Source organism: Bidens hawaiensis, unplaced genomic scaffold (assembly GCF_021521415.1).
Source record: "Bidens hawaiensis isolate Kalapana, Puna unplaced genomic scaffold, B.hawaiensis_p1.1 tig00058233_1, whole genome shotgun sequence".
NCBI classification, from domain to species: domain Eukaryota; kingdom Viridiplantae; phylum Streptophyta; class Magnoliopsida; order Asterales; family Asteraceae; genus Bidens; species Bidens hawaiensis.
This window is the reverse complement of record NW_027500524.1, coordinates 71,752-86,605: the sequence shown is the minus strand read 5'-3', so window position 1 is coordinate 86,605 and position 14,854 is coordinate 71,752. Positions and strand designations below refer to the sequence as shown.

At 38.9% G+C, this 14,854-nt stretch overlaps 1 non-coding gene across 1 annotated transcript; it reads right to left on the bottom strand.

The window, feature by feature from the left end:
* Window positions 1–6,926: 6,926 nt before the first annotated feature.
* Window positions 6,927–6,999, bottom strand: TRNAR-UCU (transfer RNA arginine (anticodon UCU)). Its single transcript has one exon. It is a non-coding gene; the product is annotated as a tRNA-Arg (tRNA).
* Between the last annotated feature and the right edge of the window lie 7,855 nt (window positions 7,000–14,854).

The following is a 14,854-nucleotide window of genomic DNA, read 5'->3' as shown; positions in this document are numbered from 1 at the left end:
CGCAGGAAAGCCTCCAATGGTGAAGTACCCCGCCTGTTCCCGCAGATGCGGATACAAGCCATCAGGAAGGCTACCCGCACTAACAGCAAGGCTACACGCACAAGGCACTAGCTACTTCAGTAGTCACATGAAGGAATGAGCAAGGGGGGAATACTCCCGCCTAAATGAGCCAGTCCGTATGCTTCTGGAAGATCTTTTGTACTATACCTACTAAGGTATGGGCAGAACAGACGATCTGACCAGAACAGCCCATGAACCAATCACAGGGTGACAGCTCACCGACAACAGTACGAGGAGGAGCACCCTCTAGTACTGTTTGTCACTATTAGCCGCTGCCTACTCACCAACCCTTACTATAGGACGTGCGCAGCCTACAGTTGGTGGAACAGTGCATAGCCGGCGGTAAAGGAATAGTGTACAGCCGACCTTGTTACTGTCAGCCGTAGCCTATCCACCAACCAGCATGGCTTGTGCATAGTCCACTGTTGGTAGAACAGGAATACTATTCAGCCGGCTGTACCTCTAGGAAACCTACCTTCGGCTATAAATACTCCAACACCTTGGAATGGTAAGGACATCATCTGATATCTCATCTTATCTAGCAATCTCTTAATATACACTTATATTCAGAGCAATCTAGTCTGATTCTCACGCCGGAGGGTGGTCACAAGGAGGAACCCCCCCTTCTCAGTGACGAGCTTACGGTGTCTGTTTTGCAGGTCATCTGAAGAACAATCTTCTCTGCTGAACCTCATCCTCGTGGGAAACATTACTTAGCCCCCAGATTATCTATAATCTGCCCCGGGTCACTTAGTGTTTCTTCACCATCATTGTAAATTGTAAGCCCCGGCGCCCCACAGAGTTAACGAAGATCGATGAGGCGACGTGTCTCCGGCGAGTTGCTCCAGCCGATTCGATGGTTAGCGGTTACGATTAGGTTGATGAAGAGCTAGGTCCCAGAAGAGCCCAGTTGGACCCGCAAGACTCACCTCAAAGAGGGACGTCTGCGCAGTTGAACCCGCAAGACTCACCTTCAACAGGGACGTCTGCGCAAAGGCTAAACTCGCAAGACTCACCTTGAAGAGACGTCTGCGCAGAAACCAACTGGATCCGCAGAACCCACCATGCTCAGAGACGTGACGTCCTTACGCGCAGTACGCAAGCTGTTCCCGCAGGAAAAGCCTCCCAATGGTGAAGTACCCCGCCTGTTCCCGCAGCTGCGGATACAAGCCATCAGGGAAGGCTACCTGCGCAGCAAGGCTACACGCACAAGGCACTTAACTCTTAAATAATTCAGTAATGTCACCTGAAGAAGGAGTGAGCAAGCCGGGAATACTCCCACACAAAGCCGGGAAAACTCCCGCCCAAATGGGCCAGTCCGTACGATACTGGAGGATCTTTTGTACTGTACCTGACGAGGTATGGACAAAAGATCTGACCAAAGATACGACAGCTCACTGACAACAGTATGACGAGCAGCACGCTCTTGTACTGTATGTCACTATCAGCCGCTGCCTACTCACCAACCTGTCGGAGGACGTGCATAGCCTGCAGTTGGTGGAACAGGAATAGTACACAGCCGGCCTGGTCACTATCAGCGGCTGCCTACCCATCAACCACTAGCATGGCATGTGCGTAGCCCACAGTTGGCAGAACAGGAATACTATTCAGCCGGCTGTACCTTCTTGAAAACCTACATTCGGCTATAAATACTCCAACACCTTGGAACGGTATTATCATCTCATCTCATACCATCATATCTGCTCTAGGCATTTCTCTTAATATACACATATTCAAGAGTAATCTAGTCTGATTCTCACGCCGGAGGGTGGTCACAAGGAGGTACCTCCCCTTCTCAGTGACGAGCTCACGGTGTCTGTTTTGCAGGTCATCTGAAGAACCATCTTTGCCGGATCTAACCCCTCATGGGAAACATCTATTTAACCCCCAGATTATCCGTAATCTGCCCGGGGTCAATTAGTGTTTCTTCAGTTGACGATGACGTTTCTCCGTAGAGTCTACTCCAGCACTTTGGTGGTTAGCGACTGCGATTTCGTTGGTACAGGATTTTGGTAGGGCTGGGTGACGGTAGTGGAGGTGGAGGTGTAAAAGAGGAAAGATGAAGTTACAGAAGTTGGAGCGTGGGGCTGGACATGGTGACGGAGGCCGGAGGGGGTTGACGAAGGTGAAAGTGTGAGAGCTAAACTTGGTTTTGTGAGATTAGAGTTTTAGTTTGTGATGGACAAAAATGTCCCTCTTCTTAGTCTTTTTAGAAAAACCAAACTTCCTATTTGTATATATTAGGTATAAGATAAATGTATTTGCGGAATGGATGATAATTTTATACTATAAGATACTAGCTAGTATCTTATACTATAAGATACTAGCTTTAGAAATATGATAATTTAAGATCTATAGTTTAATTGTATTTCTTTTGAGTTTCCCATGCATCACATTATGTGATGCATGGGAAACTCAAAAGAAATACAATTAAACTATAGATATTAAATAATTAAATTAAAAAACTATATTTTATCAAATTAAATAATTTAGTAAGTTCAAATTATATTTTATAATGGAATATTCATAAATACGTGGTGCATTCTCACATAATTTCTTCATAATCACGAAAAAGATACACCTAGTGATTTTTAAGTTGTGTTTATATTTTTTTTAATGGAATAGCAAATTCTAACAAAAGATGATAAATGTTTCATTATAAATGACATAAAAAGAGAATATTATATATAAAATTAGTATGACTAAAACATGTTTTTGTATTACATATTTGAAAGAGTTGGATCAGAATTCTATGAAGGTTGAATAAATAGTTGAGAATAAAATTGCTATTCATTCATAATTTCTTTTTGTTTTTATCTTTTTAGACATATAATTATCATTCATTAATTTTTACCACATTCATGTCTTACATTGGAAAGCGTTTATAAATTGATTTTATTATAAAAAAAAGTTAGAAATGATCATCAAGATATAAATATTTTTATTATACTGACATAAATACCTGCATATTGTTCATCTTTATAAGTTAAATAATTAATTATTTGATTAAATTGTGGATTGATATATTTTGATTACACTGACATAAATAAGTTTTTATTAAAAATAGGAAAATAGTTTGAATGAGAAATTTTAGCTAAGAATGAATCTCCAGATAACATGTGTCCCCATTTGTTTTACTTTATTAGAATAGGTAGATTAGTATATGACTAGTTTTCTCTTAATCCCCGAACTCAAAAACACTCCATACTATATTTCGAAATTTAGCATTCCCAGTGACTTTCGATCAATCCGACGATTTCCGGATCCATACAACTCAATATATATATACATACCGTGAAGATTATCCTTTTCTTAGGATCAATCTCCAAACTTACATAATGAGACGATGTTTCATTTACTATAATCGATTTATGTAGCTCAACGCACATAATTAGCATTTTTAGAAAAAACAATCTAAATGTCACAAAATATATAACACAATGTCATATCAAAACTATTTATCACCTTAATTCGTAAACATATATCGTGTTCGGAAATTCAAAACTGTATTACAAAAATATATCAAAATAATAAAATAGTTCGTACTACAAAAATAGAAAGAATAGGTTATCCATACCTTGTATTTTACGCTCTGCTTGCAGTGCACACATATAATGTATATATGTGTGGGCCTTTGGGCGGACAAAAGTGAAGTTGTACTAATTCTGATGTTATTTTACCAATTTCATGAAAATAGCGTTAAAAGTGACGGAAAGTTAATCAGGTATCATGTGGTAGCGTTGATAGCCGAAACACAAGAGTACATGCACTAATCGGTTGGGGTCCTGATGGTTGAGTGTTATGTGCCTTATATCCAAGGTTTGATGCAAAATCACTATCGAGCCGAGGGGACTCATTGGAAGCAGCCTCCCTATTCCTATGAAATAGAGGTAAGGCTGTCTACATCTTATCCCTCTCAGACCCTAACATAGCTTTGCTATTGGTGAGATTTACTGAGTACGTTGATGATGATGACGACGACGACCTTTATTTTAAGAAGTTAGCAATTTAACAAAGTTCAAGTCCTCCTCAAATATTTACAAGAACATAACCAATATACGGAACTTGAACAGATCACAGTGACAGGCGCTGGAGCGACGGTGACTCATTTTCTCATTTATATAACGTCTAGCATACCACACATACATCATTTAGCAATGATTATGACTTATGAGGAGATTTTACTATTCCATTTTCTGCATTTGTGGTTGTGGTAGAACCATTTTTTTTAAACATTTTAGCGAATGAGTGGGATGCCATGTGGCATCTACTATTTTTCACATATATTTTTTCTATATGTACAACTAGCCAACTAGGGGTGTTTAAGAAATCCGAAATCCGAAAATAACCAAAATTCGAACCGAAACCCGAATAATCCAATCCGAATTCTTATTCGGATATTCGGATCGGATTGATCCGAATATCCGAATAACTAATTCGGGTTCGGATCGGATTCGGATATGGATTTCAAAAAATTCCGGATAGTTCGGATTATTCGGATATCCGAATAATCCGAATATATAGCATGTTATTAGTGTATATAGCCAAGTCCATTAATATTTACAATAACTTTATAACCATAACTTTATTATTCGTTCAATCATCCTAACACACCATAGACAAAAATGTCATAGCACCCCATTGTTATACTCTCTAACACCAAACTTCCTTGTTCTTATAGTGTTTTATTTTTATTTACTAGTTTTGTATGTTTATTTAATAAAACTTAAGTTTGTATACTTGTTATACGGATTATTCGGATAATTTCGGATTATCCGTATCCGATCCAAATATATCCGAATTCAATTCGGATCGGATACGGATTGGATAGGAAAGTCCCTAATTCGGATAAGATCGGATTTCGGATAGGGTTCCAAAATTTTCAAATCCGAACAATCTGAACCGAATAAACCGAATAACCCGTTATCCGATCCGACGAACACCCCTGTGTACAACTCTTTCGGTAGTTGCTGTTTTAGTTGCTTTTATATGTTGGAATCGAATAAGTTACAAGCTATTTACCAAATTTTTAGTAGGCTAATTTCTCATTTGATCAGCCCCCGTGGCCTGCCCAAGCCCAAAAAGCCCAAATTTTTTATTTAAAAGAATTTTATAAACTGTAGTTAAATTAGGAAATATCTAATATTGTTATATTGGTAGTGATTTTATAAAAAGTTTTTGTGATATCAATGTTTAATGTTTTCCATTAAAAATACAAATAAAAATCAATTGCATATGATCGCTAGATGGTTGAATGTAATTAAATATAGCTTTTTACGTTATTTGAGCAATGATGATTCAACTGTTCATAAATTCGATCACCCACAACGCATCCGGAACCCGAGGTCCAGATCCATGTGGCACTGTAGCGGACGAGGAAGGTGGGTCCCCTCTCTTATATCACATATATACATATACATAATATTATATATTATATATACAACTAAATTAAAAATTAAACCTTTGTATGTTTAAATTAGGGGCATTTACATATTTCCCCTTCCTAAACTTTGAAATTACATATTTCCCTAAACTATGCTTAAAAAGCATTGTACATTTTGCATTAAAAACTTGTATTTTAGGGAAATATGTAATTTCAAAGGTTTAGGAAGGAGAAATATGTAAAAATTCCTTTAAATTATAACCAAGATGCTTGACTGAAACTCAGTTCTGAATTTTCCATTCTCATCATATACATGGATACATGATATCAATTTATGCAATTTCAGTTCTGAGCATGTTCTGTATTTTCCATTCTCTATCATATTCATGGATCCATTTCTTCTTGAATGGGCTCATACATCCACAAATCCTACCCCTACATCAATATACTTTTCTCTCAACAACATGGAGATGAAGTCAAGTAGACTGCCATGCCGACATCTTGATACCAAAGGCTACAAGCCCTTTAATGTAATACATGAAAATTTTTTTATATATTTTTACCTCAAAAACCTCATTTTAACTCATAGTTTAACTGTAGCTGGTTGCAACAGGAAGTTAATATAATATATGTTACATGACCGGACCTCGGTTATCGAGTTTAGAGACATTTGAGCACCAAACAAACGGTCCGATAAAAAAAAAATTGGATCTGCCACTAATCTTAGCTGATTATTCTCTACATCTCCTATTAGTGTACTTGATGTTCATTCTTATATATCTAGTTATAAGTCTGATAAAATCCTGCATACACCTAATAAATTACTAACATAAGAGTAATAAGCAAATGCTTCCTCCATTTGACCACCTCAAATGCCTAATATCTACTTTTGGTATAAAATTTTTCTCATTCTAAAATAAATGTCCGATAAGTTTTTTACGGAATAGCGTCCTGTGATGGGTATATATTCAAATAATCGTCTTGCATTTCCTTGAACAAATAAATAAGTCACAGTGCAGAACATACTGTATCACCGGGCTGCAAAAATATAAATAAATAAGGTAGAAAGCACAAACTCAGAAAAAATCAAGATCAAATATTACCATATATGGAAGGACAACCATCCCACATTTTTTTTTTACTTTCATTAAGTTTCATATATAACATGTATTACGGTTTTCGACTGACCTCAAAATTTTGAACGCCTACGCTCGAGATTTTTTAACTTAGAAAATAAAAAAGATACATGTTGCATTTGAAAACAAAGTAAAAAGTAGAATTTTCAATGTAACAAATGTGCTGTTTCATTTATCAGATATCTTTTTTTTTTGTTATTTTTTTTTTTGCTAGAATCAATATTAGTACGTAATATGCTATTTTACTAAAATTCAATTAATTAAGTAACGATAGTTGCATCTGATATTTCAATTCAAATGAGAGTTTTCAAACTTTTTGTTTGATTTCGTTAAAAAAAAATAAAAGTCACGCCCAGTGGGACTCGAACCCACAATCGCCTGATTAGAAGTCAGACGCCTTATCCATTAGGCCATGGGCGCTTCTTGTTTCGTTGTTTGTTTATTATTTTGTTATACGGTTGTTTCTTTTCGCTCACATCTATGACATTTTTCAAAGCCCAGAAACAAAAGTTCCCTCAACGTCTCAGGCTTATGATGTATTGATGTTAATGCGGTAACATGCACCAAAAATGATCTCAAGGTGTCTGAAACATCCACTCGTTCATGTAACCCTTTTCCATTATTTTCGCATTTAAGTCATGTGATACCCAAAAGGTATTTGTTTATTTTGGAAAAAGAGCATTAATATGGTAATTGGAGATCAGTGAAATCACTATTTGGTATGCTTTTTTGGTAACCATGAAAAACCTGTTTTCGGAAAACTAAGGGGACCCATCAATATCCTGCGCACCAATGAGCGTAGGTAAATTAGATATTTGACGGGGTTTGGATATAAAACACAAATAAGAAAATGCATAATACAAATATTTTTACTTGAATATTTTGGATTTTAATTTGTATTATACATTTTTTATTTTTGTTTTACTTGAACTTAAATAGATATTTTTTGATTCAATATCTTTGAATAAATTGTTGTAGATGATATCATTTAATGTATTTGAAACAAGTTATATGCTTAGGAACTTTCGTGCTTGATGATGATGAAGATTGAAGACACTGATTCCAAGTCTTATAAAGAAATTCTAATGTTAAAAATACTTTCTTTTTCTTGTTTGCTCAATATTCACATGAAGGGTAAAAAACAACAAAAAAAAAGGTTTTTTTTTCTTAAACCATGTGAGGATGTCAGTCATGTGTTTATGCCGTGGATTGATTGTGTTCTCAGGCAACCATGCATGTGCTTTCCAAAAGACACTTTTATCATCATATTATTTACTACATCCCTGTGCTTTAGTTTACCCTTGGACTTGTGATCAGCCTACATTACATAAGCATTCATGATTTCATGCTGTTCACCTTTCTTGATTAATCAACCTATCAATCAAGAATCTGAGTCTTTTTTACAAAGGCCAGTTGGAAAACTGTAAATTGGTCAGAGTTAGTTGTGTAGTAAGTTATGAAGTGTGTTTTTGCAGAGAGATATGGCAGAGTGAAAAGGGTGAGAAAGAGAAATAAGAAGCAAAATGGGCAGACAATCTGAAAAAGAAGGCAAGTCTAGTAGTGGAATAGGGGCTATCCATAAAAAGAAAGCAAATTAGGTGTCTCATATTCACAAGGAAGAACACCCAAGAAAGGAAATAATAACTTGAAAGTAAAAGCCTGTGCAATCAAGGGAGATGAAAGATAAATGGACCACTTCTTTAATCTTTTATAGCCTGTAGAAGCTATTAAAAGATTATAGTCAATCCCCATCTAGTTTGATGTTTCTTGGAAATAAGCTATGAATCCAAGATTTGAGGTTTATTCAGTTTGCATCTACATTTTTAAATGGAAAACTTTTCCCCATTGTTTTATTACTTAGTTCTTTTTTTAACCTATCTTCATCTTACTTCTTGTAAGTCATTATCAAATGTTTATACTAAAAACCCTAAACCTTTTATTGCCATGGGCTTATACTTTATATGTTACGATGTTATCTATGGTGTCGGTTATGCACACCCTCAACCTCTCTGTCACATCATTCGTTTAACATGCATAGGAACATTTAGACTTGGTGATCTCTTTGTATAAAAAGAGCATTTAAATTTGAACACCCAAGCTAAACAGTGTAGCTCTAAAAATGATAGACGATGTTAATTAGTGGACTAGCTAGTGTACGTTTAGACTCTCAGTGATTTAATTATAAGTTGTTTAGGGTTAAGTTGAAGGTTGTTTCTTTCCTACACAAGCATATAACATTGCACGTTCCTATGATAATGCTATTGATTGGATAGTGATGATATGAATATTAATTGAAAAAGAAAAAAAGATGAAAAAATATAGACCCACGTGCTATATAGAATGAGAAAAGAAAGTAAAACGTTTGGTGGTTCATTTAGTGATATAAAAGTAGATTTTGACTTTAAAGTTGTAATGATCCGTACAATTTGATTAGAGGGTGCAGCCGTTATGCATTTAAGGCTTGAACAACATCATTGAATGTAATGCTATCATGATTAAAGTGGGACAAACTAGAAAATGGAAAGCAACATAAGACTAATAAGTCAAAGGCTTCCTAACCAGGACGACTCCAATTTTAGCTTCTTAGAGCTTTCTCATCATACTTTCTATCTTTAAATCCAAATTTATACTAAAACTCATTTTATTTTCTCTCTCTATTTCAATTAAATAATACCTTTTATACCTTCTATCATTACCTTTTCTCTTTTCTTCACTCACAACCACTTTCAAAATATATTAAAAAATTATAGGGGATGAACTGCAACTTTTCAAATATACAGAAAAATCACTACTTTTTCTAAAATATAAAAACTCTTCACTCACAACACACTGAATCAATCTCTAAATTATAAAAACACTCCTCACATAATATGAGGGGTTGGATGAGAATGCTCTTAGAATCATATCTCTCTATACTAGCTTCCAAAACATCATTTTTTATTTTCTTGTCATATATAATTTGCTTCAAAAGATATAAATTTGATTATTAATATCCGGTGTATATAGTTAATAGGGGAAAAGTTAACATAAAAATAAAATTAATATACTAATTGTGAGAATCAAGCAAAATAATTATACATGCAAGTAGAATAATTAAGTAATTACATCATAATCAAGCAGAGTAATTATATATGCAAGTAGAGTAATTAATTTAATTACTCTACTTGCATATATAATTACTCTGCTTGATTCTCACAATTAGCACGTTAATTTCATTTGTATTTAATCCAAACCCTAATGAATAGATTAAACAATTGGCATCTTTTAAGTTAGTTACCAAATAAGGAGTATCATTGTTCTATTGTTAGGGGGTATGCCGAGCGGGTAGCTTCCTTGGTTACTTGTTGCCAAGATGATTTGTGAAGTGAGCCACTAGACAACGGTTAGAAAGTCGCTGATATTTAATTAAAAAAAATAACCTTTTAAATATATCAATCTTATTATCAATTTAATTCATCAAATACCTATATTTTCTATCAATATTTTACACACGCAAAACCTATAACTCTATAGTGAAGAAACACTAGGTGACCCGGTACAGATTATAGATAATCTGGGGGTTAAGTAATGTTTCCCACGGATGAGGTCTAGCTGAGAAGGCTGTTCTTCAGGAGACCTGCAAAACAAACACCGTAAGCTCGTCACTGAGAAGGGGGGGGGGGGTTCCTCCTTGTGACCACCCTCCGGCGTGAGAATCAGACTAGGTTGCTCTGAATATAAGTGTATATTAAGAGATTGCTAGATAACTGGATAGCAGATGATCTTACCATTCCGAGATGTTGGAGTATTTATAGCCGAAGGTAGGTTTCCAAGCAGGTACAGCCGGCTGAATAGTATTCCTGTTCTACCAACAGTGGACTATGCACAGGCCATACTGGTTGGTGGGTAGGTTACGGCCAACAGTGACAAAGTCGGCTGCACTATTCCACCAACTGTAGATTATGCACGTCCCACCTACTGTGGATTGTACGCAGGCCATGCTGGTTGGTGAAAAGGTTACGGCCAATAGTAACACTATTCCACCAACTGTAGGCTGCGCATGTCCCACAGTAAGGGTTGGTGAGTAGGCAGCGGCTAATAGTGACAAACAGTACTAGAGGGTGCTCCTCCTCGCACTGTTGTCGGTGAGCTGTCACCCTGTGATTGGCTCATGGGTTGTTCTGGTCAGATCGTCTGTCCTATCCATACCTTGGTAAGTATAGTACAAAAGATCTTTCAGAATCATACAGACTGGCTCATTTAGGCGGGATTGTTCCTGCCTTGCTCATTCCTTCATGTGACTACTGAAGTATCTATTGTCTTGTGCGTGTAGCCCTGCTGTCTGCGGGTAGCCTTCCCTGATGGCTTGTATCCGCAACTGCGGGAACAGGCGGGGTACTTCACCATTGGGAGGCTTTCCCTGCGTGTACAGCTTGCGTACTGCGCGTAAGGTTCTATGAGCATGGTGGGTCCTGCGGGAGCAGATGGTCTTTGCGCCGACGTCCCTGTTCAAGGTGAGTCTTGCGGGACCAACTGGGCTCTGCTGGGACCTACCTCTTCAAGTCCCCCCAGTCCAATGTTCTTCTCACGAATGTTCAATAAAGTGAGGTGAACTTTTGGACTTTAAGCAAGGGGTTTTGAAAAGGTTTAGTTTTAAGGTTCTCCGTGGGGATTCTTCCCGCGGATTTCCTAATGTCACTTGCAAAAATTCCTGATTTTTTTTTGCTTGATCTTTGGGTATGATGCGGGTAGGTATGTAACCTTCTCGCAAGTCAGGAGCGTTGAGTCTCACTTGTGTGGATTCTCCTTGAGGTTTTAGTGGTTTTGAACATAGTGATCAATTATGTTTAAACCACCAATTCCATCCTGGAGCCTCAAAACAATGTATTTCTCAACGTTCCCGCTATGCGGGGATGTTATTTCCGTTTCCACAAGCATTGCCCAAAAGATCCTTCTTGGTTTCAATTCCCTGCGGAGCGCTAGGTATGTGAAGGGTTTTGCCTTAACACTGTACCCGCGCTCGTCTTACAGTTACTTTACTTTCAAGGTACCCCTGGCGTCAATTCCCTGCGGGTGCTAGGTATGTGAAGGGTTTTGCCCTAACACTGTACCCGCACCCGCCTTATAGTTACTTTGTTGCCGGGGTTTTCTTGGCTTCAATTCCCTGCGGGTGCTAGGTATGTGAAGGGTTTTGCCTGAACACTGTACCCGCATCCGTCTTATGGTTACTTGGTTGCCAAGGTAAGGGGTATTTTCCCGCTTACTTTTGAATCTTTTTGAATTTTGAATTTTGAAATTCGAAAGGTTGGTAAGGATAAGAACGGTCCAGACATCTGAAACGTCGTGTGGCGATTTCTTCTGACTGTGTCAGGACGTGCAGGAAGTTATGGTGACGTGACAGAACATGGTCATTCCAGTCGCTTTTTTAGGCGCGTGGGCACGATTTTTCGGGCGCGTGGCCGCGAAATTACTGGCACGCGTCCTGTCAACAGCTGTTGCCAGCTTGCTTTTTGCCACGTGTCATAGTTTCATTGCACCTTCGATTTCTCTCTCATCCGCATTAAATTCACCGCATTAATTGCGATTACTATATAAAGGGGGAGAGGGTTATTTGCAATTCACACTTTTCACTCTTCTCTTCATCTTTAAGGCGATTTCCGGCGAATACTCCTTTATTTAATCGAGCATTCTCTCGAAATCGTTTTCTTCTTCCTCTGCAAGATGTCTTCACGTGATGCTGAAGCTGTGGCCGACGACAGGAGTACTGCTGGCGAGTGCCAGTGTGCTCTGCCCGGCGATCAGTACCGGTATGTTGTCAGGAAGTTCATGCTCGATCCCCTCGAGCCTGAGTTTCCTGAATCCCACCAGACCGTGTACGATGCCCCCAGAGGCAAGATCGGGGTTTATGCTGCATTTTTTGTCTATGGGAATCTTAGATTCCCATTGACAAAATTTGTTTACCGTGTCCTTGAGAGGCACGGTGTTCATTTGACCGAGCTGCACCCCATGGCGATCGCCAAGATTCGCCATTTTGAGTGGGTGTGCCGGATTTTGGGCATCGAGCCCCATGTGGACCGCCTGATGACCTTCTATACCTGGAGGTGCATCCAGGGGTGGTACACCCTGACGACCCGTATCAAGGGTCTGAAGATTTGCGACACCGAGCGCAGTCTTCGCGCGTGGAAGCAGGAATTCTTCTACATTTCTGCCCGCGCCGTCCCCCTTGCCATGAAGTTTAAAAATGGCCAAGCGATACCGAGCCTTTACGCCCCCAATTACCAGGAGGTGGAATGGTTTTCGAAGATATCCCGGGTCCAATCTCCGGTTTACCGGTTTGCGGAGTCCGGGATGGTCATGTTAGGGATGAGCCGGGTGTGGAAGAATGCGTCTCAGGTTCCCATCCTTCTGGAATATGGTTTGAACTCTATTCCCTATGGTATGTCTTGTCTTTCTTTTTGATACGAGTTTGTCTTCTAACTGTTTCTTTTCTTTCAGAGGGAAATGATTTGGAGTCGCTTCTGTACCCGCGGGAAACCGACGGTCCCGCGCGGATGGGTACTCGTGCTCTGGACGAGGGCGAGTTGCCCATCCTGGAGCAAACGGCGGATCGGTTTGTGGAAACATCTGCCCCGATCCGACCCGACCCAGGTACCCGTTTCCCTTATCCGATCTCTTTCTTTTATGATTTAATATTTATTTATACTTATATTTTACTTTTAATAATAATATATAATTTCCTTCCCGCCTCTTTCTCTCTCTTTCTTTCCGCCGTCCCGTCCCTCTCCTTCTCTCTTTCCGCCTTCTTTTCCCTCTTGTCGCCGTCCCGCCCTTAAGCCTTGTTTCCCTCTTTTTCTTCTAAACTCTTTGCTTGTCCTTTGTTCCTTCCCGCCTAAGGTTGTCTGCGCAGCTCCACGCGCCAGACCCCTTACAAGGAATCCTGCGTGAAGACCACCTGTTTCAGCGATACGCGAGACGAACTCTTCTCGCAGCGCGCTAAGAATTGTAATTCTTCTCGCAGCGCGCTAAGAACGGTAGTTCTTCCCGCGACGCGCTAAGGATTTGTAGTTCTTCTCGCAGCGCGCTAAGGATCGTAGTTCATCCCTCGACGCGCGAAGAATTATAGTTCTTCCCGCGGCGCGCTAGGAATTTTAGTTCCTCCCGCGGCGCGCTAAGAAATGTGATTCTTCCCGCGGCGCGCTTAGAAATGTAGTTCTTTCCGCGACGCGTTAAGGTTAGTTCTGTCTGCCTTCGCGCTCGCGCTCTCTTGACCTTTTGTGTCAGCCTTCTCGCGCTAAACCCTTTGAGTTTTCTTCTAATCTAGCCGTTTGCTTTTGTGTTGTCTTATTCTTTTGAGCTGTTGACCTAATCTGCTTTATGTCTGAAAAGTTACTTTCGGCGCAGCATGCGCACCAACCCCATTGGTTGGCAGAAAAAGTGACTGACATTATCTTTGGAGATATGCTTTTTCCATGCCTAACCTGTACCTTTATCTGAACCGCCCATGCCTTTTTTTACTGTTCCCTGTCAGCTTTATCTTGCCTCTGCAGCTGCCATATCTTTTGATATCTTTTGCTTTTGGATTCTTATGCTTTTTGATATCTTTTGCTTGATCCTGTTAAAGATCTTTTCCCCTTTTCTAGGGATTATGTCTCCTAGGGTTTTCCTATAAATAATAATAATATTTTCATAACACTACACACACAAAACACTTAATCTCTCATGTTCTCTTGCTCCTTGCTCTCTCTGCCGTCTTCCTCTCTGCCTTCGTCTCTCCTGTTCTGCCCTGATTTCCGGTAATATATATATATTATATATAATAATTTACTTATTAATTATGCTAACTTATAATCAAGACTTAAAACAAATCATTAAAACAATAATCTTATTTATAGGTTAACTTGTGCTTGTTTAAAGTTGGTTCTTGCTTTATCTTACACCGCATCGTTTATCAAGTGAGTAATCTCGTACCTAATCCCTTTTTGCTTTTAATGTTTTGGGATGTTCATGTGTTCATACAAACTTAGAGTCTTAAACTTGTTTATGAACTTTAGTCGCGCAGTATCCCATGTGTTGAGGACGTAGACTTGGCTGTTTATTTGTATGTGTGGATCATTAACCGTCTTGTCGGTCTATTCCGCAGTTCTCATGGTACCATTAGATGAACACGGGAGAACTATCGTTTATGATTTTCTCTTTTGTTTACACATGCACAGTTTGTCTTGTTTGTGAGCTCAATTGTGAGCACTGGCAGTCTTATGAATCTTAGAGTTGGTCCCGATCAGATTACACCCTTGTT